Source organism: Phacochoerus africanus, chromosome 11 (assembly GCF_016906955.1).
Source record: "Phacochoerus africanus isolate WHEZ1 chromosome 11, ROS_Pafr_v1, whole genome shotgun sequence".
In the NCBI taxonomy this organism is placed as follows: Eukaryota; Metazoa; Chordata; class Mammalia; order Artiodactyla; family Suidae; genus Phacochoerus; species Phacochoerus africanus.
This window is the reverse complement of record NC_062554.1, coordinates 107,919,361-107,942,818: the sequence shown is the minus strand read 5'-3', so window position 1 is coordinate 107,942,818 and position 23,458 is coordinate 107,919,361. Positions and strand designations below refer to the sequence as shown.

At 36.3% G+C, this 23,458-nt stretch overlaps 1 long non-coding RNA gene across 1 annotated transcript in view; it reads left to right on the top strand.

The window, feature by feature from the left end:
• Positions 1–23,122, top strand: part of LOC125110856 (uncharacterized) — a 44,280-nt gene extending 21,158 nt beyond the window's left edge. Inside the window, exon 3 of the long non-coding RNA XR_007130751.1 lies at positions 22,914–23,122. This is a non-coding gene — a long non-coding RNA (uncharacterized LOC125110856). The remainder of the gene's footprint in view (positions 1–22,913) is intronic.
• Positions 23,123–23,458: the final 336 nt, after the last annotated feature.

The window sequence follows — 23,458 nt, the reverse complement described above, 5'->3', positions numbered from 1 at the left end:
TGGTAAATCTAATGATAAGTTTTTAAATTTTGTAGATATCTATTTGACTTTTAGATTTTATGTATATAAAATCTTCCTGATCTATTCTGCGAGGCAAATGTCTCCATTTATACACTTTCTACCTTTTTATTTAGAGCTCTATTACTTTAGAGTTTTTCCTCAAGTGTATGATGATTTCTGGTTGCATGCTTATCTTTATTATTTCCTTTTTTGCCTTCTTCTTCTTTTTTTTTTTTTTTGTCTTTTTGTTGTTGTTGCTATTTCTTGGGCCGCTCCCGCGGCATATGGAGGTTCCCAGGCTAGGGGTCGAATTGGAGCCACAGCCACCGGCCTACGCCAGAGCCACAGCAACACGGGATCCGAGCCACGTCTGCAACCTACACCACAGCTCACGGCAACGCCGGATCCTTAACCCACTGAGCAAGGTCAGGGACCGAACCTGCAACCTCATGGTTCCTAGTCGGATTTGTTAACCACTGCGCCACGACAGGAACTCCCGATATTTATAATATATATATATATCTCCCACTGGGAGAAATTATATATATATCCCCCCAGGAGAATTTTTTTTCTGACAAAAAATGTTAGGTAAATTTTTGCTGAATAACTTCATTTTATAGAAAAAGAATAACAGTAACAGAGTTTGTATGTAATTGAATTTTGGAGGACAAAAGGAGGAAAGGTTATCAGAAGAAATCTACCTCTAACTCCCTCTGTTTATGGGAAGCTTCCACAATCACAATTTCTACCAGATACTCCCCTTTTAAAGCTTCCATTTCAAAAAAAAGAGAGAAAGAAAGAAAAGAAAAAGAAAAAGAAAAAAATTATCACATGAGCAAAGGCAACAGAGAAACAACTTCAAGAATCTGGGAAATACCATCCATTCCATGTGGCTGTAGCAGTGTCAAGTTTAAGACAGGGAGTTGTGAAATTTATAGATGAAGGAGTAGGCATGGGTCAGATCATGAAGAAGTATCACAATAAGTTGCCCAGGCATTATTCTGTAAGCAGTAATTGGTAGGTAATAAATATTAACATGATATAGTCAGTCTTCATCTAAGAAGAGTAATTGGAAGCTTTGTGGAGAATGAATATGAAGGAACAAAATCAACGGTAGAGAGAGTATGTTGTCTTTTGTGTCTCCCAGATGGTTATGATGGCAGCCTGAAATCTGAAGGTTTATATGGAGAAGTTTCCAGAGACCAGAATATTTGAGATATAACAATAAGTTGGGGGTATAATATAAAACACTGGGAGCTAAAAGGAGACACCAGATTCTAAGCTTTAGTTCAGGTGGCTGCTTGAATAGCCAATGGATATTAAATATTCTTTTTGGTGTTCTGAGACCAGTTTCCAATGTGTGAGTAGGGGGTTTCCCCATACATCCAACAATTCTCAGACACTAGCTAGATGTCGTATAATTCAACTGAATTCTGACTCTGTCTACCCAGAGGCAACATCAGATTTCATAGGTTAAGAGTTCAGTCCTTCTAGACCACCCCTCTTCCACCCCACTTTCCCCACTTCAGACACTAATTGCAAGGTTGGGTTTCTGACTGACTGGCTATAAATTATGTTCCTAAAACTTCCTCCTTGGGTTCATTTAATTTGCTATTTTTCTTCACAGAACTCAGAGAAACATTTTACTTAACCTAGATCACTGTTTTATTAAATGGTATAACACAGGAACAGCTAAATGGAAGAAATGCATAGGGCAAAGCATGGGGAAAAGGTGGGGAGCTTCCATGTCCCCTCCAGGCATACCACTCTCCCCAGTCTTCAAATGTTCACCAGCCTAGAAACTCTTCAAACTCTGTCCTTTTGGTGTTTTATGGAGGCTTCATTATATAGGTACAATTGATTAAATCATTGACCATTGATGATGGATTTAACCTCCAGAGTTGGGAGGTGGAATGGGACTGAAAGTTCTGACCTTCTAATCACGTGATTGGTTCTCTTCTTCTGATAGATCGAAGTATCCTCCAAATTGCTGAACCAAACCATCCCCCATCATTAGGTCCTTCCAAAAATCACCTCATTTACCTAGCACTTTATCACTCGAAATTTAGGAAATTCCAATGGTTTTGAAAGGGAGCTGTGAGCCAGGAACTGTGGAAAAAGACCAAATATATTTAAGAAATATATTTTGATCATCTGAATGGCCAAATATATTTTTTTTGTAAATCACAATATCACAAGTCCTTAGATGGGCTTGGGGAAGGGATGCAGGGTAGTGGGAAGAGATTAGTTTAAATATTGAATTTAGGTTCCTATCAAAAAATATTAAGTTCAGCCAATTGGTGAAAATATTTGCTCAGATCTCAGGAAAGGAAGGGGATTGAGTTGAAAATATAGACTTGGAAGTCAAAAGCATACTGATGATAGTTTAAAATGACATAATTTTCATTCTTTGTGATTAAGGCACAGAACTAAGAATCCAAAATTAAATAATATGTGAAATAGATTCCACCTGCAGAAACAGGAAGAGAAGAAATTATTCTTACTCTATTTTCCCTATTCTAGGAATTATTTTATTTCTGTCCACTTATAGAAATTGAAGTAAGAGAATAGCATCTTGGATAACAAGGGTGGAACACATTTTTTAAAGAATGGGATGAACAATTTATATAAAGTGGTGTGCTCTAGTAAGAGAGTAACTAAAAATATTTTCAAATTTGGTGAAAATATTATTATGGACCTCAATAAGAGTAACTTCAGTGGAATGCTGAGAGTGGGAGCCATAATTTAGCAGATCAAATACAAATGCTTGATAAACAAGTCTAGACTGGTCTTTTTTCTTCCCTTATTAATCTGAACTTCTTAAAAGTCACTCTTGAGGAACACAATTCAGGGGAAGATATTTGTTCTTATTTTGTGGGTTTTTTTTTTTTTTTTTTTTGAGAGGGAAGGGGGTAAAAAAAACAATAAACCAGAGGAGGTTGCGCTTAAAAGAGAGACAGTGGATGATTGAATGGAGAGCATGGGCTTAAGAACTGGGTGGTTGTCTGTCACTCCATATAGAGAGAACTTAGACTAGATGAAAGAAGGTAAAAATGGACTGGTGGAAAATATATTTCTAGATAGAGTGGAAAGTTCAGAAAGAAAAAAATAAGCAAACTACTGAAAGTTTTAAGCATAATCTAAGTAGAAGGTAGCATTAGGAAGTATTAAGTATTAAGAAAGTTGCATTAAGTTTGGAGACTGGAAGTTGGATTGTGAGTTTAATGGCAGAGAAGTGATGGTTTAGCATTACAAGAGTCAATGCGTGGAATGAAAAGGAAAACTTAAAATAGCCAACAAAAGTGTAGATAGGAAGTGTCCATGGCTTATGAAACCAGAGCCTCCAAGTGTGGTTTCATCAATTTCCAGGGTCCTGTGGCTTGCTCCAGCAGGCTCAGTCCCCTAGATAGAGTAGGAGAAAAATTGGATTGTTCCTTGTCTTTTATCCAAAGGTCAAGTAATATGCAGAGTGAGTGTGGTAAGATACAGGGCAGGTAAACTGAAGTGCTGATGAGAGGGTAGAGAGAAGAGCAAGCATGAGGTTCAGCATAGGTGATAAAGCTACTGGTGAGAGGACACATTAGCTTGGGTCAGGGGAGATGAAGATCTAAGGGGAGAAGTCCATGAGGTAAAGATGAGATCCTCTAAGACGTGGAAGGTCAGGAAGTTGTGAGAGTATGGGATATTAGAATCTATGTTTTTGAGGCCTAGATGCACTCTGGGGGCCAAAATTGAAGCTGGTCTTTGGGCTTAAGGAGAGAAGATGAAACCCCAAAGATTATTTCTATCACATTTAACTGTCTTTTCATCAGATCAATACTGGGGGATAAAGCAGTACACTGGTTATTGACTCACAGTTTTTCTGATTCCTATCCCTTTTATCTTGTCAGTTAAGGGAAATCTGATTAAAAGCAACAATCAATGAGAGCCTAGGGAGAGCTGACTATGCAAAAGAATGGGAGAGCTAATTAATCTATTAAGATATTCCCTCAATCACCACTCAAACATAATGTGATTATGAACCATCACTAGTGGGAATATTTGCAAGGTGGGACTAGTGTACCACAGAAAATATCATATTATATACTTGCTTCAGTATGTTTTAACAAAATGCTCTGTGATGGAATAATCTGATACTAGGTGCAATGTTTAAAGCTACGTCAAAGAGAGGATGACTTAGCTTAGAGGTTTTGAAGCACTATGGAAAAAAATGGAAATCTTGAGCTGGTCTCATTAACTTCTGTGGATAACCACTGTATTTCCCAATCTGCAAAGTATGCAAATTGTGGAATATTCACAAAAAGATTTTTGGAAAATGGCAACAAGAAAATAGATAAATGATTTTTCTTCCGTAGCAGATTGTTAGAGTTCACCTTTGTTTTCCATTGTAGCCTTAAATATTATAACCTACAGCTCACCCAGAAACTAGAGTACACTGTGTCCATTTCTGTTTTAGTTTTATGTCTGTTATATTTGAAAGCTTCATGAACTTTTTTCAACCCCAAAAGCATGTGACCTTAGGATCTCAAAAGGGTAGAAATTATCTTAGTGTTCTTTTATTCTTGGATCACTTTATAATGTTATTAGGACTTTCTAGGCTCTTCCTTCAAGACTGGTGCTCCAACCTTAGGGGGAAAATAAGGTGAAAGCTTAACAATTGAAATAAGATCCATCGCCAGTGTAAGCAACTTTTTAATATATCTTGAACTGGACTGGTGAAGTTCAGTAATTAGCATTATAAACATCATTTTCTTTGCTTTTCTGGTTTGGAGTGTTTATGTACTCTATGGGTGTAAGCTTTTTTATAATTGACTCTTGTACTTAGATTGTCTATCCTATCAGCAAAGTTCAACTGAATTAGGCCTAAAATATGCCTTCTAATAGAATGAAGTATCCTCCAAATTACTGACACCAAACTCTGCCACTCAATCAGTAGTATATACATTTAGGGGAAGATACCACGTGACCAGTCAAATGTAAGTGTTTAATAATTCAAAACCACAAGAGCACAGCTTGCTTTGATTTATTCTCCAACTTTCCAATTCCATCAAGACCTCAGGCAACTATGTAATAGAAGTTCCAGCCAACTGATTTTTTTTTTAAAGAATAAGGGAAAATAAAGATTGCAAATAAAAAGGCAAGTTGAAATCCTTCTCGACACTTTAACTATCTCAAGATCACAGAAAGAAAGAGATGCAGCTAACAGGGTGGCAACAAGATGAATCCAAACCAATAGGGTGGTAACAGGAACTGATTGGAAAGCTGGAGACAGACTTTTAGAACCCTGTCTGCATATGTTAGTTAAGTCCACTTACAATAAATTCCTTTATTTCAGTTTTCTAACTCCAAAATTTTAGGCTTGCTCAATTTATTTTTTCCTGTTGTCAAGAATATCTTCATTTACATATCCTGTCCCACAACTTGAACTCATTGGAACTAAATCTGAATATTTCTCTGCCTGCTCAATTCCCGCAACCAAAGATAACTTGATAATATAGTTTCCATTCAAAGAAGGAAACACATTTAGTGAAAGAGGCTGTAAAATGTGTTTGCCAAGTCCCAAACTCAGATATTTTCTTTGTAAAATCCCATGGGAAATTCATCCAGTAAGATAGATATAGAGCCATCGAGTATAGTGAGCACTGGGGCAGACATGTTATTTCTGAAGGAAAATCCTCTCCTACACTAACTCAGAAAGGCAGGGAAAGCTCTAATGTTTCTCTGTGGTTCTGTTCTGCTTTACTGCACTTTGTAATAAATGCTCTGGTCAAAAAACCAAATGCTGATGAAGTGGCACAAAACTGTGTGTCATCCCACAGTTCAGAAAGAAGGTCTCTCTGTTTTTATTTGAAGCATACCATAACATGGGATCCCATCACAGTCTTTGAGAATTGAAATATAACAACATACAACTGATATTTGGATTGCCTCTAAACCACAAGAGAATAGCCACAATTCCAACAACTTTCCTTCTTAGCTCTAGCCAAGTATTCTAAAAGCTGTATCCTAGAATTAGAATGTGGAATATCATTGGTTTCTTGGGGGAAATTGGTTTTAGAAGACAGTGTCTGATTAGCTAATGCAGCATGGGGTAATAGAAAGTGCCTTAGACAGGATTTTAGCTTTTTTCCCACCCCAGTATCTAACTCTTCGATTGAATTCAAATCACTTGGAGCCTTTCATTTAACAGATGAGAAGATTAATGTTGAATGTAATGAGTTTCTTTAGATGCAAGTGGAAAAGTCAGAAGCTTTAATCTCATGATCTGTAACCTGTCTGTAGTTATGAACTTTTCCTTTTTGCTTTGGAAGGGATTCCATCACTGATGAAAAAATATTATTTACTTAATACCCTCCACTTTAAATATAAATAACTTCTCAGGAAATGTTGTTTCTTAGTTCATAGGGAAATTCATCAATACTGTACTGATTGTTTTTTAAATTGATTTCCTGGCTAATTACCTCTAAGACTGATTGACAAGAAATAATGTGCAATTCTACTTCCTGGAAGATTTTTAGGGACTAGAATACAGGTACTTCTCAATTAGACTGGGATAGAGTAAATCAGATCCCTAATGAGCTATGATAATTATGTAGCAGGAATCAGAAATTAGGCAGTGGCTATCACTTATTGCTATTGATGTTCACCAGAACACCCTTTCTGCTCCCTTAGAGGGCCAGAGCAGGCATGATAGTTTAGGAAAATCAGAATAAAACCTTGGAGAAGGCTACTTACACGTTGGTGAAAGGCAGGCAGTTTGGAAGCAGTAGAAGATGATGCAAGTTTATTTAAGCTTTGACTTTGGGTTATTTGTGAACTCTCTTCACTGATTAGTTGAGAGTTGACTATATACCTATATTATTTTATGTCCACAACAAAGTGGGTATTTTATCAATGTTATTTTTGGCCTTATCGTGTCATGATCCTCAAATCCATCAGCAGCATTTTCTCATTTACTCTTCATCTCAAATCTCTACTTAAAGATATAGAAATAATTCCATGAGAAAGAGCATTGGCATAAAGTGAAATGCCAAAAAAAGGCTTTTTTTTTTTTTTTTTTACTGAATTAGAAACTTTAGTTAGATGTCATTTGTCGTTCAAATGCATGCAGCCTAATAAAGACACCAGTGATTTATTAACAAGAGGGATTTGGGGCATCATTCTCTTAACATTAACTGCTGAGGATGCTTCATACAGTCAGTCCACATCCAAGTCTCTGAAACCAAAATGTACTGTTTGAATCCTACAAAGTGAGTTAATCCATACAGAATAATTCTCTGAGCATAGAAAGATTTTCAGGGATTAAGGTTGTAGCTTGCTTTTGCAACAAGGTTAGGCATTGCCATGAAGAAATGTTTCTCTTCCTTGAATAAAAATGGGGATGATCATGGGATCAGAGATGGAGAGGAGGTTCTCTCATGTTGGAAGTCGGTTAAAGTGGGTGGGTGGGAGGAGAGGTAATTCTGAGCAATTAACTGGAAATCCTTCCAAATTCATCTACTCTAGGCATTCAGTATGGGTCTTGTAAAAATAGCTTTAAGTATAGAATCAAATAGTCTCTTAAATAAGACAAGTGAGGGGCTCAGGCCTGGATAGAATGACCATAGTTGATACTGACACTAAGGAGAGTTTCGTCTTCTTGTGGAGAAACTGCTACCTGTTGAGCAGTGGATGGCATTGGTGCTTGTAGGTCACTGAGGCTCCCTGTAGTGGTTACCAGCCACAGCACTGCCTGGGGCTCAGCTGTGCAGCAAGGACCCTACCTACCTGGGTGGCTGTATTCCTGCATTTCAACAGTGACACCGTGTGGCAGCAACTATGAAAAAGGATGGCCTCCACCAAGCAGATTTTCTGGTTCTCTCTTGATAGAGTAAGCATCCCTGGGAGTGCTGGGGTCCTCAGAGGAGGAGAATCCTAGGGAGAGAAGAACAAGCATGACTGCAGTCTATCTGGACCATGCCACTATCTGAGAGGAAATCAATGCTTCGCTCCTCTTCACAATGGAGAAGAAAGAGAAGCATGAATCTATTGTCTCCCTGAAGGAATTATCTTCTCACTCAACAGGGAAAGTCAGGACTAATCAATTTGAGGGCTCAGGAAGATTTGTTATGAATGGCAGACCAAACTACATCTCAACCCAATCACCAAATAATCTCTCTGCAGCAAGAGCCTTAGGGTAGAAGCTAAAAGCTTGGGCATTGCTTAAAGCCTACCTGGGGTTAAACCCAGTCCTGCCACTTACTGTCTATGACTTTGGAAAAGCTACTCAACTTTGGGACTCACCTTTCTTATTTCGGATAATGGAAGGGAAACCACACATCTCATAGAATGATTTTGAGAATTTTGTGTGAATCTACAGAAAGTGCTTAGTCCAGTGCTATACCCAGTCAGCTGACCTTTGCTGGACATTATTATTTTTTAACTGTTTTATACTCTCTTACTGCATATTTTGCTGTAAAACCCTTTTACTTTCATTAATTCAAAATTCATTCTGTGATGTAGAAATAGAATCTTGATTCCTGTCTTATTTCTTTTCTTTTAAATTCACATCTATATTTCTGAAATATATTTCAGTATTAAATTTTATATGTATATATATTTATATGTACATTTTATCTTTGTTGTTGTTGTTATTGTTGTTGTTGTTGTTGTTGTTGCTATTTCTTGGGCGGCTCCCACGGCATATGGAGGTTCCCAGGCTAGGGGTCGAATCGGAGCTGTAGCCACCGGCCTACGCCAGAGCCACAGCAACGCGGGATCCGAGCCGCGTCTGCAACCTACACCACAGCTCACGGCAACGCCGGATCGTTAACCCACTGAGCAAGGGCAGGGACCGAACCCACAACCTCATGGTTCCTAGTCGGATTGGTTAACCACTGAGCCACGACGGGAACTCCTATATGTACATTTTAAATAAACAACCATCACTGGAGACCTTCTGTTGCAACTGTAAAGCAAAGATCACAGTTAAATACCTATAAGGGTTAGATGGACTATAATGATTACCACAGATATGATGGGAAAAATAATCAGTGCCTGCTGTGAGAGCGCATGCTGTCTCTACAGAAAAGGCCCAGTTGAGTCAGTCAGCCAGCTGCCAGCAGGTAAAGGCCCATGTTGTCAGATCTATTTTTCAAGAGAAGCAAGAAATACGGTTTTATAATATGAAATTCTCTCGTCTTATGCATTAACCAGTAATATGAAATTTTGAAAACATGACGGGCCAATCAAAACACAGGTGGGCCAGAGCACGTCAGTTTGCAACCTGTCACCCCTCTGTGTGGCTGCAATTTAGGATGAGTGCCACCTAGTGGTAAGAATTATAATTAAGCGATAATAAGTAACTGCTTGACATGCTGTTTTACAATTTATGATTATAATGCTAAGTATAAAGGATGATTGATGAGAGTTTGGAGTTAGTAGATGCAAACTATTACATTTAGGATGGCTAAGCAAAGAGCTTCTACTGTATAGCAGAGGAAACTATATCCAGTCTCTTGAGACAGACCATGATGGAAAATAATTTAAGGGAATGTACACACACACACACACACACACACATATATATATATATATATATATATATATATATATATATATATATATGACTGTATATTGAAATTGGCACAACATTGTAAGTCAACTCTACTCTCTCATAATAATTTTTAAAAAGGGTTATTGGTGTCATTTAATCTTTTCCTAAATAATTATTCATAAATGCTCCTGAGGGCAGTTAATTTCAGAAAACTATTTTATCACAAGCAGTAGTGCCATATGTAGTATTTCACTCTCATAGAAAAAGTGACTCTAGAAGGGCTGCTTCAATAATGTAACTATAATAGCATTTACATTCCATCCTGCAGTTTCTGGGAACTCTATTATCATAAACTCTGCTATCTGAAATCACTCTCCAAAGACTGTGTCTTAATTTTTAACTTGTCTAGAACTAGTAAAAGGTGGGAGTGAGGGGAAAGGGAAAAAGTGTTGGGTTAACGATGGATACAGGTTATCTATGATCTTTGTCCAGTCCCTTCTCTATTTTTTTGAGTACCTATTTCAGCTTCTGAGATTGACTTTTCCTACAAAACCATGAGATCATAATTTATTCCATTATCATTAAAATCTTCCTTTCATATCTATTAGGCCCATGATTATGATCTTTCAATAGACCAAAATCAGCAAACTATGGGCTGTTGGTTGGATATCTCATGCCGACTGTTTTTGTTAATAAAATTTTATAAGAACATATGTATGCTCATTTATTTACATATTACATATGATTGTTTCTTACTCTAATGACAGAATTCCATAGTTAGGACATCCAGCCCAAAATATTTATTATCTGGCCCTCTGCAGAAAACTTTTGCTGACCTCTGAAATAGAGCATTTTTTATTACTGCATTTGTAGTATATATTTTACTGTCCATTTGCTTGTAATCTTTCTGCATGTTAATGTGTTGTGTCTCTTTTAAACAGGATATTGCTGCATTTTAGTTAATCCTACCTGAATTTTTATTTAACTGTAAAATCAGTTAAACCAATGTATTCATCATCCATTTTTGTGATTTTTGTTTATCCTATTTCCCCCATACTCCATTTTTTTCTGCCATTCAAGCTCTTAGTGGATTAAGTTTTATTTAAAAATCTTATGCTCTAATAATATTTTGAAATTTTTATATTTTATTTCTCTTCATTAATTGCATAGTCTTAAGTGTTCAAAAGTCCTATGTTAGTCAATATGTTTATACCTCACCTAAAAATACAAATCCTTAGAGCACTTAAATGCTTACCATATTTCCTCAGATCTAATGTTTCTCTATTTTAGTTCTAACTTGTTTTTATATTCTTCAAGTTATAAATAATAATTATAATAATATTTAAGGTAATAAATACTTGTTTATATTTACCCTGATATTTGTTAGTTCCTTTATCTACCACTGTTTCTTGCCTTGTGTTTCTTCCTTTAGGTTGCATTTAATTTTCTGAAAGCACATCTTTTTAGAAGATGTCTCAGTGAAGGTCTACTGTATAAGAAATTGTAGTTCCACAAGGGAAGGAGACAGGATGGGGAAAAGGTAATATTTGAAAAGAATAATTTTTCAGGAATTTTCCACATCTGTCCAAAGGTAATAAGTAATAGATTCAAGAAGTGTAAAAAGTTCAAACAGGTTAAATACAACAACCACATCTTGGCACATCAGAGTCAAGCTGCTAAAAATGAAAAAAAATTATATTAAAAGTATGCCAAAAAACATTATTTTAAACCAGTAACAATAAGATGGACAGCTGATTCCCTGACATAAATGATGAAAGGCAGAAGATAAGGTAATGACATCTTAAGTTGTAAAAGAAAATAACTGCCAGAATTCTCTACCAAATGAAAATATACTTCAGAATTTGAAAGTGAAATAAAGTGTTTCTGAATTAACAGAAACAAAGAGTTCTTCAGATAGAAAGAAAATGATCCCTAACAGAAAAACAAAAATTCAAGATGGAATTATGTTAATGGTATTGGTAAATATGTGTATAAATATAAAATAATGTTAAAAATAAATTATAATGTTTACATGTATGTAGAATTAAAATTCATGGCAACAATAACATAAAAAGTCAGAGAAGGTTAAACAAAGTTAAAAAATCATAACTTCATCATGGGATGGTTAATTAGAAACTACTATTGTGTGAAATGATAATAAGTCAGTTGTGCAGAGGATGAATATTGTAATCTTTAGGGAAATTTTATATATATATATAAAGATAGTAGAAATATCTATATATGTATAGTATAAATATATATTATATGTTAATATACTTGATATATAGAGATATAAAATATATACATCTGTATATCTCACATTAATGGGGGAGGGTTAGAATAATAAAATATTTGATTAATGGAACATAAAACAAGTTGTACAAATAGAAAAGAGATAGTAATGTGGTAGATATAAAGCATAATATTAATAACTGCATCATTAATGTACTAAATATTCAAATTAAAAGACGAAGATTTTCAGGAATTCCCATCGTGGCTCAATGGGTTAAGAACCCAACTAGTAACTATGAGGATGTAGGTTTGATCCCTGGCCTCACTCAGTAGGTTAAGAATCTGGCATTGCCATGAGCTGTGGTGTAGGTCTCAGATATGGCTCAGATTCCGTGTTGGTACTTCTGTGGCTATGGAGTGTGTAGGCTGGCAGCTGCAGCTCCAATTAGACCCCTAGCCCAGAAACTTCCATATGCCACAAGTGTGGCCCTGAAAAGAAAGAAAAAATAAGAAGAAGAAGCAAGAAAAAAATGCAAAGATTTTCAGACCGAATAAGCAAACAACTCAAAACTATATGCTCCTTACAAAATGCAAATTTTAAATGTGAGGGGTATAAAAAGATTGCAACAGGATGAAAAAAAAATTTATTGTGTTAGCTCTACTATATCAGATAAAGCAGACTTTAGGGGAGTTCCCGTTGTGGCGCAGTGGTTAACGAATCCGACTGGGAACCATGAGGTTGCGGGTTCGGTCCCTGCCCTTGCTCAGTGGGTTAAGGATCCGGCGTTGCCGTGAGCTGTGGTGTAGGTTGCAGACGCGGCTCGGATCCCGCGTTGCTGTGGCTCTGGCGTAGGCCGGTGGCTACAGCTTGGATTGGACCCCTAGCTTGAGAACCTCCATATGCCGCAGGAGCGGCCCAAGAAATAGCAAAAAGCCAAAAAAAAAAAAAAAAGAAAAAGTGGACTTTAGGGCAAGAAATATTCCTCCTTTAGCAAAAAGCCAAAAAAAAAAAAGTGGACTTTATGGCAAGAAATATTCCTCCAGTCAAGAGGGATATTTAATTTTGCTAAACAGATAAATTCAACAAAAAAAGAATAATCAAAAATTTGCATGTGTCTGATAACTAATAGCTTTAGAAACAAAATAGATATAATTTAAAAGAGAAAAGATAAATTCATATAGTGATGAACTTAAATACCTCTCTTTCAATAGCCAATAGATAAACCTTAAAAAAAACTCTAATCATATAAATGCCTGAAACTATGATTAACCATTTTGATTAACTGACATATGTAGAACATTTCATCTAACAATGATACAGTGCAATGGCATACACTTTTCAGGAGCATTTGAAACAATTACCAAAACTGGTCACGGACTGCTCTATAAAACAATGTCCAAGAAATTACAAAAATTCCCTACCAATTACAACAAATATTAAGAACAAGAATGAATAAAAATGTTTCCACCACAGAACAGTCTTTGTATATCTATCTGTCCTTTAACTAACACTCCAGTGTCTTGTTGTCATAGCTATGTAAGTCTTGAATCAAAGTAAAACAACTAATTTCATCATATTATTCAAGATTTCTTTGACTGCTTTTGATTTTTGCATTTTCACGATATTAGAAACACCTTGTAAAATTTCACAAAATAACTTTGGAGTATTGATTAGATTATAGGAACATATGGATTGATTTGAGGAGAAATGACAAATTTATAAAGTATTGAACTTTTCAATCCATTTATGTGGTAAACATCAATTTATTTAGGTCTTATCTATTTTCTCTAAATAGTGTTTTTCTCTGTAGAGATATTGCACATCATTCAGAATACTTTTAGGTATTTGATATTTTAATTATATTTCAAATTTATGTTTTCAAAAGTTTCATCTTCTATTTGTTGTTGGTATATGGAAACATAATTTTTTAAAGAGGGTGGGACATAATCATATTGATATTTAGAATAAAACTTTGTTGACAACTAGAAGTGTATTAGAATAGGATCAAGCTTGGAGAGCAAGAAAATTTAGCAGGCTTCTGCATAACTCATGTGATAGTGCCTAAAATAAAATTGTGGCTATGGGAAAAAAAGTAGATGTTAAGATAGCCATAGCTTGTGGTGACTTGTGTGTGTGCTGAGGGAAAGTATTAATGATTACTTTAATGTCTGAAGGAATTACAGTATTATTCATAAAGGTAGAGGAAGAAAGATTGGAGCTTGAATGAAGAAAACCATGCCTAAAACTGGACTCAGTGGTTGTGGGTATCCAGGTAAAACTGTCCAGTATTGAGTTGGATTTAATATGAGTATGACACTGTCCAATATTGGTATGAAGTTTAGGAGAGAGATCTTGGCTTACATTATTATGTAAGTGGTAGGTAAAGACAGAGGCTTAAGAGATTACTTAGGAAATGTGTAGAAAGAGAAAGAAATTTTCCAATACAGAACATGAATATATCAGTAGTTAAAAGATAGGAAAATAAGTCTGAGCAGAAGGCTAAGGGATAGGATAAGGAAATAAAAAATTAAGAAAGAAAAAATAAAAGCCAAGGTAAGGGAAAGATCAGAGTCAACAGAAATATAGTTACAGAATAATTGAAAAGATTTTGAAATATTTTGAATTTTAATTCTCTTTAAAATAAGCAGCAAAATAATTTACTAAAATATCATGATGACCTGGGAAAACATAGTATCTCAGAAAGGAAAGCTAGATGGTGATTTCCAGTCTCTTCTGCAATCCACTATGAACATGGCTTTCAAAGAACTTCATTGTGAAGGGGCAAAGAAAGATGGAATGAAAATCAGAGAAAGATACAGCCACAGATTATTTTCAACAAGTGAGCATGCAGAAAAGATCATGTATCACTGGTTTTCAAAATTCATCATGCATAAATATTGTTACGGACACTCAGATAAAGAAGACTCCTGGAGTTCCCGTCGTGGCGCAGTGGTTAACGAATCCAACTAGGAACCGTGAGGTTGCGGGTTCGGTCCCTGCCCTTGCTCAGTGGGTTAACGATCCGGCGTTGCCGTGAGCTGCGGTGTAGGTTGCAGATGCGGCTCGGATCCTGCGTTGCTGTGGCTCTGGCGTAGGCCGGTGGCTACAGCTCCGATTCAACCCCTAGCCTGGGAACCTCCATATGCCACGGGAGCGGACTAAGAAATAGCAAAAAGACCAAAAAAAAAAAAAAAAAGAAGACTCTTGAGTTCTGCTTTATAGAGCTGCTGACTTAGTAGTTTTGAGGTGTAGCACTGGAATCTGTATTTAACCAAGTACCCACAGTGAATGTGAGGTAGGTATTGCAAAGACCACAGTTTTAGAAATACAGCTGTAAGGGGGAAATAAGCAAGGGTAAAACTGATAAAAAATAGGTATAAGTGTGGATGAGGTCCAGAGAATAGGTGGTAGAATAAGAAATATGAAGGAAGAATATATTTACCCCACTCTTACAAAAGGGAAGGAGCAAAGTTTGCTATGAGATGCATATATGTTCGTAGTAAGCACACAAAAATGAGTAAGTTTCATTCTGAAGTTTTCTTTAATTCTCTTTAAAATAAGCAACAAAATAATTTACTAAGAATAAGGGGCAAAGCTAAAGAGTAGACACATGAGGAAATAATCTAAAAATGGATATTGTAAGGGAATGGAAAGTAGATGGTCATGAACATGACAGCATTGCTGTGCCTCTAAGGCCCAGGTGAAATGAGATACTATTAATTTGAAGTGAGAGTGATCTATAAAGCTGTGATTTTCCCCATTCTCCCCCATCAGTCTTTATACACTGGGTGTTGGATGTCTCTAAAGTTAAGAGTTTTCATAACAGGTGTAGGAGAACAAAGAGATAAGTTAACTATGCTAGTTGACAATTTACTGTCTCTCAGCTCCAAATCCACCCTTCTTGCTCTGCTTTGTGATACTGGGGATGGACCCTGTAATCATTTCTCCTAGCCAGTTGTCCTAGCATTAGGACTTGTCAGGAGGGGATGCTGGAGGGACATTGTAAGAGGAAAGAGCTTCTTTTCCTTGTGCTGGCACTTTCCGTCTTGATCTGTGGTGCATCTGGCAGAGATGCACCTTGTTGGGAAGGGGACTGAGTACTTCTTGGACTTGGGCAGCTTCCTTGCCAGCAGTGTGCTGGAGACTAGTGATGTGGACCCCAATGGGTAGCTTCCTGGCAAGTCTAGTTGGTGGTTGGGCAAGTGTACTTTTCCCAGTTTGTTCCTTTCTTCAGTGTTCTTGCACAACCTGCTTCCCCTTATACCTGCTTATCTTTTAGCATCTTCAATACTTCTCTTTGTGCTTTATCTCATTACTAATTAGTAGTTCTTTATGTTAAAAATTTTCTGTTGGAATTACTGCTGCAAATTCTACCTTCTTACTGTACCTTGATTATTACACTAATTGAGAATGTTTTCTTTGAAAATAGCAATTTGAATAAGTTAAAAATCTGGATGTATCACAGAAGGGTGAATGATGAGACCAATTCTTTGAGAGTAGGAAGGGCCAAAGAGTTTGGATAACTTGTTTAACTTCTCCCAACACTCAATGATAAAGATTGGTTTATTTGAGTATAAAGATGACTAACTCACTAAGAATGAAAGCCATATATGACAAACCCCACAGCTAACATCATTCTCAGTGGTGAAAAACTGAAAATATTTACACTAAGATCAGGAACAGGACAAGAATGTCCACTTTCACCACTACTATTCAAGATAGTTTTGTAAGTCCTAGTAATGGCAATTAGAGAGGGAAAAGAAATAAAAGGAATCCAAATTTGGAAAGAAGTAAAACTATCCCTGTTTGAAAAAAAAAACATGGTACTATACCTAAAAAATCCTAAAGATACTACCAGAAAACTGTTAAACCTAATCAGTGAATTTGGCAAAGTTGCAAGTTACAAAATTAATAACAGAACTTGGTTGCATTTCTATATACTAACAATGAAAGATCAAAAAGAGAAACTAGGGAAACTGTCCCATTTACCATAGCATCAAAAAAATAAAATATCTAGGAATAAACCTACATAAAGAGACAAAAGATCTATACTTTGAAAACTATAAGATGCTAATGAAAGAAATAAAAAATGACACAAACATATGGGAAGATACATCATGCTCTTGGATTAGAAGAATCAATATTGTCAAAATGACTATTCTACCCAAGGCAATCTACAGATTCAGTGCAATCTCTATCAAATTACCAAGGACATTCTTCACAGAACTAGAACAAAATATTTTAAAATTTGCATGAAAACACAAAAGACCCTGAATAGCTAAAGCAACAATGAAAAAGAAAAACAGAAATGGAGGAATCAGGCTCCCTGGCTTCAGACAATACTGCCAAGCTACAGTTATCAAAACAATATGGTGCTGGCACAAAAACATAAATGTAGATCAATGGAGCAGTATAGAAAGCCCAGAAATAAACCCAAGCACCTATGGTCAATTAATCTATGACAAAGGAGGCAAGAACACACAGTGGAAAAAAGATCATCACTTCAGCAAGTGGTGCTGGGAAAACTGGACAGCTATGTGTAAAAGAATGAAATCAGAACACTCTCTAATACCATACACAAGAGTAAACTCAAAATGGATTAAAGACCTTAATGTGAGAGGGATTGGGAGCTTGGGCTTATCAGACACAACTTAGAATAGATTTACAAGGAGATCCTGCTGAATAGCATTGAGAACTTTGTCTAGATACTCATGTTGCAACAGAACAAAGGGTGGGGAAAAAATGTAATTGTAATGTATACATGTAAGGATAACTTGATCCCCTTGCTGTACAGTGGGAAAAAATAAAATAAAATAATTAAAAAAAGACCTTAATGTAAGACCAGAGACTTGAAAACTTCTAGAGGAAAACGTAGGAAGAATTCTCTTTGACATAAATCGCAGCAACATCTTGTTTGATCCATCTCCTAGAATAAGGTCAATAAAAACAAAATAAATCAGTGGGACCGAATTAAACTCAGGAGCTTTTTCACAGCAAAGGAAACCATTAAAAAACCAAGAAACAGCACACTGAATGGGAGAAAATCTTTGCCAACGATGCAATAGACAAGGGCTTAATCTCCAAAGTATACAAACAACTCATATAACTCAACAACAAAAAAACAAAACAACCCAATTGAAAAATGGGGAGTTCCCTTCATGGCTCAGTGGTTAATGAACCCGACTAGTAACCATGAGGTTGCAGGTTTGATCCCTGGCCTCGCTCAGTGGGTTAAGGATCTGGCATTACTGTGAGCTGTGGTTTAGGTCGCAGATGCATTTCAGATCCCACGTTGCTATGGCTGTGGTGTAGGCTGGCAGCTACAGCTTTGACTCAACCCCTGGCCTGGGAACCTCCATATGCTGCAGATGCAGCCCTAAAAAGAAAAAAGACAAAGGAAAAAAGAAAGAAAAGTGGGCAGAAGTCCTAAATAGACATTTCTCCATAGAAGACATAGAGATGGATAAAAGGTATCCAAATTGGAAAATAAGAGGTAAAATTGCTGCTGTATGCAGATGACATGATACCATATATTGAAAACCCTAAGGACTCAACCCAAAAATTACTAGAACTGACCAACAAGTAGCAGGATAAAAAATCAACATTCAGAAATAGTCACATTTCTGTATATAAAAATGAAATATTAGAAAAGGAATACAAAATACCTTTATAAATTTACCCCCCAAAAATCAAATACCTGGGAATAAACCTAACCAAGGAGGTGAAAGACTTATATGCTGAGAACTGTAAAACATTAATCAAGGAAATTAAAGAGGATTCAAAGAAATGGAAAGATATTCCATGCTCTTGGGTTGGAAAAATTAATATTGTAAAAGTGGCCATACTACCCAAAGCAATCTACAGATTCAGAGCAATCCCTATCAAATTACCCATGACATTTTTCACAGAACTAGAACAAACAATCCAAAAATTTATTTGAAACCACAAAAAACCCAGAATTGCCAAAGCAATCTTGAGGAACAAAAACCAAGCCTGAGACATGACTCTCCCAGACTTCAGGCAATATTACAAAGCCACAGTAATCAAGACAGTGTGGTACTGGTACCAAAACAGACACACAGATCAATGGAACAGAATAGAGAACCCAGGGACAAACCCAGACACCTATGGTCAATTAATCTTCGACAAAGGAGGCAAGAATATAACATGGGGAAAAAAAAAACAGTCTTTTCAGCAAGTGGTGCTGGGGAAACTGGACAGCCGCATGTAAATCAGTGGAACTGGAACACACCCTCACACCGTGCACAGAAATAAACTCAAAATGGCTTAAAGAGTTAAACATAAGACAAGACACCATCAAACTCCTAGAAGAGAACACAGGCAAAACATTCTCTGATATCAACCTTACAAATGTTTTCTCAGGTCTGTCTCCCAAGGAAACAGAAATAAAAGCAAAAATAAACCAATGGGACCTAATCAAACTGCCAAGATTTTTCACAGCAAAGGAAAAAAGAAAAAGAAAAAAAAAGACAACTTACAGAACAGGAGAAAATGGTTTCAAATGATGCAACTGACAAGGGCTTAATCTCTAAAATATTCAAACAACTTATAGAACTCAACAGCAAAAAGTCAACAACCCAATTGAAAAATGGGCAAAAGACCTGAATAGACATTTCTCCAAAGAAGATATACAGGTGGCTAACAAGCGCATGAAAAAATGCTCAGCATCACTGATTATTAGAGAAATGCACATCAAAACTACTATGAGGTGTGCCACCTCACACCAGTCAGAATGGCCATCATTAATAAGTCCACAGATAACAAATGTTGGAGAGGGTGTGGAGAAAAGGGAACCCTCCTGCACTGTTGGTGGGAATGTAAATTGGTTCAACCACTATGGGAAACAGTATGGAATACCTCAGAAAACTAAATATAAAACTACCATATGACTCAGGTATCCCACCCTTGGGCATATATCCAGACAAAACCTTCATTCAAAAAGATACATGTACCCATATGTTCATTGCAGCACTATATCCAAGACATGGAAACAACCTAAATGTTCATTGACAGATGAGTGGATTAAGAAGATGTGGTACATATACACAATGGAATACTACTCAGCCATAAAAAAGAACAAAATAATGCCATTTGTAGCAACATAGGTGGAACTGGAGAGTCTTATACCAAATGAAGTAAGTCAGAAAGAGAAAGACAAATGTCATATGATTTCCACTTATATCTGGAATCTAATATGTGGCACAAATGACCCTTTCCACAGAAAAGAAAAATCATGGACATGGAGAACAGACTTGTGGTTACCAAAGGGGAGGAGGAGAGAGTGGGATGGACTAGGAATTTGGGGTTAATAAAGGCAAACTGTTGACTTTGGAATGGATAAGCAATGAGATCCTGCTGTATAGCACTGGGAATATGACTGGTCATTTATGGCGGAACATGATAATGTGAGAAAAAGGAATGTTTATGTGTGACTGGGTCACCTTTCTGTATAGTAGAAAATTGACAGAACACTGTAAACTAGCTATAATTAAAAAAAATAAAAGTCATTATTAAAAAAAAGAAGACATAGGGATGGCCAACAGGCACATGAAAAAATGCTCAACATCACTAGTTATTAGAGAAATGCATATCAAATCCTGCTGAGTAGCATTGAGAACTATGTCTAGATACTCATAGTACAACAGAACAAAGGGTGGGAAAAAAATGTATACATGTAAGAGTAACTTGATCCCCATGCTGTACAGCAGGGGGAAAAATATATATATAGTTTGAAAGTTCATGAATAAAAATAAATAAATAAATAAAAATAAAAATACATTAAAAATTAAAAAACTTAACAAAACAAAACTGTAATGAGGTACCACCTCATACCAGTCAGAATGACCATCATTTACAAGTTAACAAAGAACTAATGCTAGAGAGGGTGTGGAGAAAGAGGTACCCTCCTTCACAGATGATGGTTATGTAAACTGGTTTAACCACTATGAAAAACAGTATAGAGGTACCTTGGAAAAATTATACATAGAACTACCATATGATTTAACAATCCTATTCCTGGGCATATATCTGAACAAAACTATAATTCAAAAAGATACATGCACCCCTGTGTTCATTGCAGTACTATTCACAATAGCCAAAACATAGAAACAACCTAAATGTCCATTGACAGATGAATGGATTAAGAAGATGTGGTACATATGTGCAATGGAATACTACTCAGCCATAAAAAGGACAAAATAATGCCACTTGCAGCAACATGGATAGAACTGGAGGTTCTCATACTAAGTGAAATTAGTCAGAAAGAGAAAGACAAATACCATATGATAGCACTTATTTGTGGAATCTAAAACATCATAGGGGTTCCCACCATGGCACAGCGGAAATTAATCCGACTAGGAATCATGAGGTTGTGGGTTTGATCCCTGGCCTAGCTCAGTGGGTTAAAGAGCCAGCATTGCTGTGAGTTGTGATTTAGGTCACAGACTTGGCTCAGATCTGGCATTGCTGTGGCTCTGGCATAGGCTGGCAGAAACAGCTCCGATTAGACTCCTAGCCTGGGAAACTCCATATGCCGTGGTGCAGCCCTTAAAAGGACAAAAGAAAAAAAATCATAAAATTCTCCTATCTACAAAACAGAAATAGATCAAGGCCAAGGAGAGCAGACCTGTGATTAACATGGAGGAGGGGAAGGGGGAGGGAGTGGGATGGATGTGGAGTTTGGGGTTGGTGAAGGCAAACTGTTATACTTGGAGTGAGTGGGTAGTGGATTCTTACTGTACAGCACAGGGAACTGTGTGTGATTGGATTGCGTTGCTGTGTAACAGAAATTGAAGAAACATTGTAAATCAACTATACTTTAAAAAAATAAAAGTAAAAAAATTTAAAAAAAGAATGTAAAGAGAACTACTGAATGTTCACATAAGAGACTTGGAAAGCCACCTTGTGGCAAATAGTTTTTAAGCATGCATTGTTATATATGACTTTTCTTCCAGTGTTAACATAGAGCATCCACAGAAAATTGTCCCTTTCAAATTTACTTAAAAGTTCACAGGATAAGTGAGATGTTTTGACAAATTTAACTAAATTGTTTTTATATATTAATAACATAATTTTCTTCTATGCAACTACCTTCATTTTGAGGATATGAATGTAAAGGTTTATGCTTTGTTGATATACATGATCAGCATTTTGCTGGCCATGGTTGAGCCTTTTATGTATTCAACAAACATTTACTGATCTCTCAATAATATAGGTCACTATTAGGTGCCAGGATATGGAAGTACCTAAATCTATCTCTATGATTCTGCCCTTGAGGATATTCAAGATAAAATAATTGCCTTTATTTATGTATTCCCAAATTCACTTTCCTGTACATTTTAACATATGATATCTAGAACTGGCAGCCTTTGGTTATTCCAGCATCTGGCTGGTGGCATCTTAAACACACTTACAGTTACTGATAGCCAAGATGCAGTTGGGATGTAGTTGTCATTGCCTGCACGCTAGTGAATCTGGGCATAGTGATTCACATTGTCACTTCAACAATATATCACCTGTCAAAAGCCTTGCCACTGAGGGGGAAAACAGAGGAATATGAAACAAGGTAGAAGAGAAAGTGAAGCGGAATTCCAACCAAATATGAAATCAATGGTAGGGAGCCCTACATTACTAACAAAGTATGCTACTATTCATTTCAATTTGTGGACTGACATTGGAAGAGTAAAGGAAGAGTTCAGCAAAAAGTATAGTGACTTTGTTTTTTATCTTTATTTTATTTTATTTTATTTTTTTCCACTGTACAGTATGGGGACCCAGTTACACATACATGTATATATACTTTTTTCTCCCATTATCATGCTCCAAGACATAGTTCTCAGTGCTACACAGCAGGATCTCATTGTTAATCCATTCCAAAAGCAATAGTTTGCATCCGTTAACCCCAAGCTCCCAATCCATCCCACTCCCTCCCTCTCCCCCCCCAGGCAACCACAAGTCTAAGTCCATGATTTTCTTTTCTGTGGAAAGGTTCATTGTGATTATTTCTGATGACATGACTTGACAATTGTACCTTTGAACATTTTAGTCAACAAATATTTTGAGCCTCGTTAAAAAGTCATGTGAGACCTAATGGTTTGAAAATCTTCCTTTGACTTCTTCTGGTAGGCTTTTTAATGTCAGCTCCAAAACTCGAAGCGTACATATCAGGAGCTTGGAAGAAAAGCCTGGAGAAAGAGTGGAGCACTCTTTTTAATACGTGATGCAGATTACATCTTCTGATGCCTCCCAAGGTGCTATTACAGAGGATAACATGGACATCAACACCTCTGATTCAGAAAAATTGATCTCTGAATGGTAAGACTTTTAGAAATGTTAAGCCACTTATTTTACTAACATTTTTCTTTTAATGGAAGCATGAGAGTTATATATGCTAAAAGTCTAGGCCTAAATGTGTCTAAAAGAGCTCTTTGAATAAATATAAAATAAAAGCATAAGATGATTTAATTGGCAACTTTCTTCCTTCTAGTAGTATATAAAAACAATGGTGCAATTTACAATAGAAAGCATCATAGATTCAATAAAATGTGATTCATAAAAAAAATATGAAGTGCTTCTTTTTTGCTATGGATGTGGAGGCTGTTACCATATGTTACTAAACATCAGTTAACATTTAATGATTGGAAAAGACTAGGTAAGTATTTTACCGAATG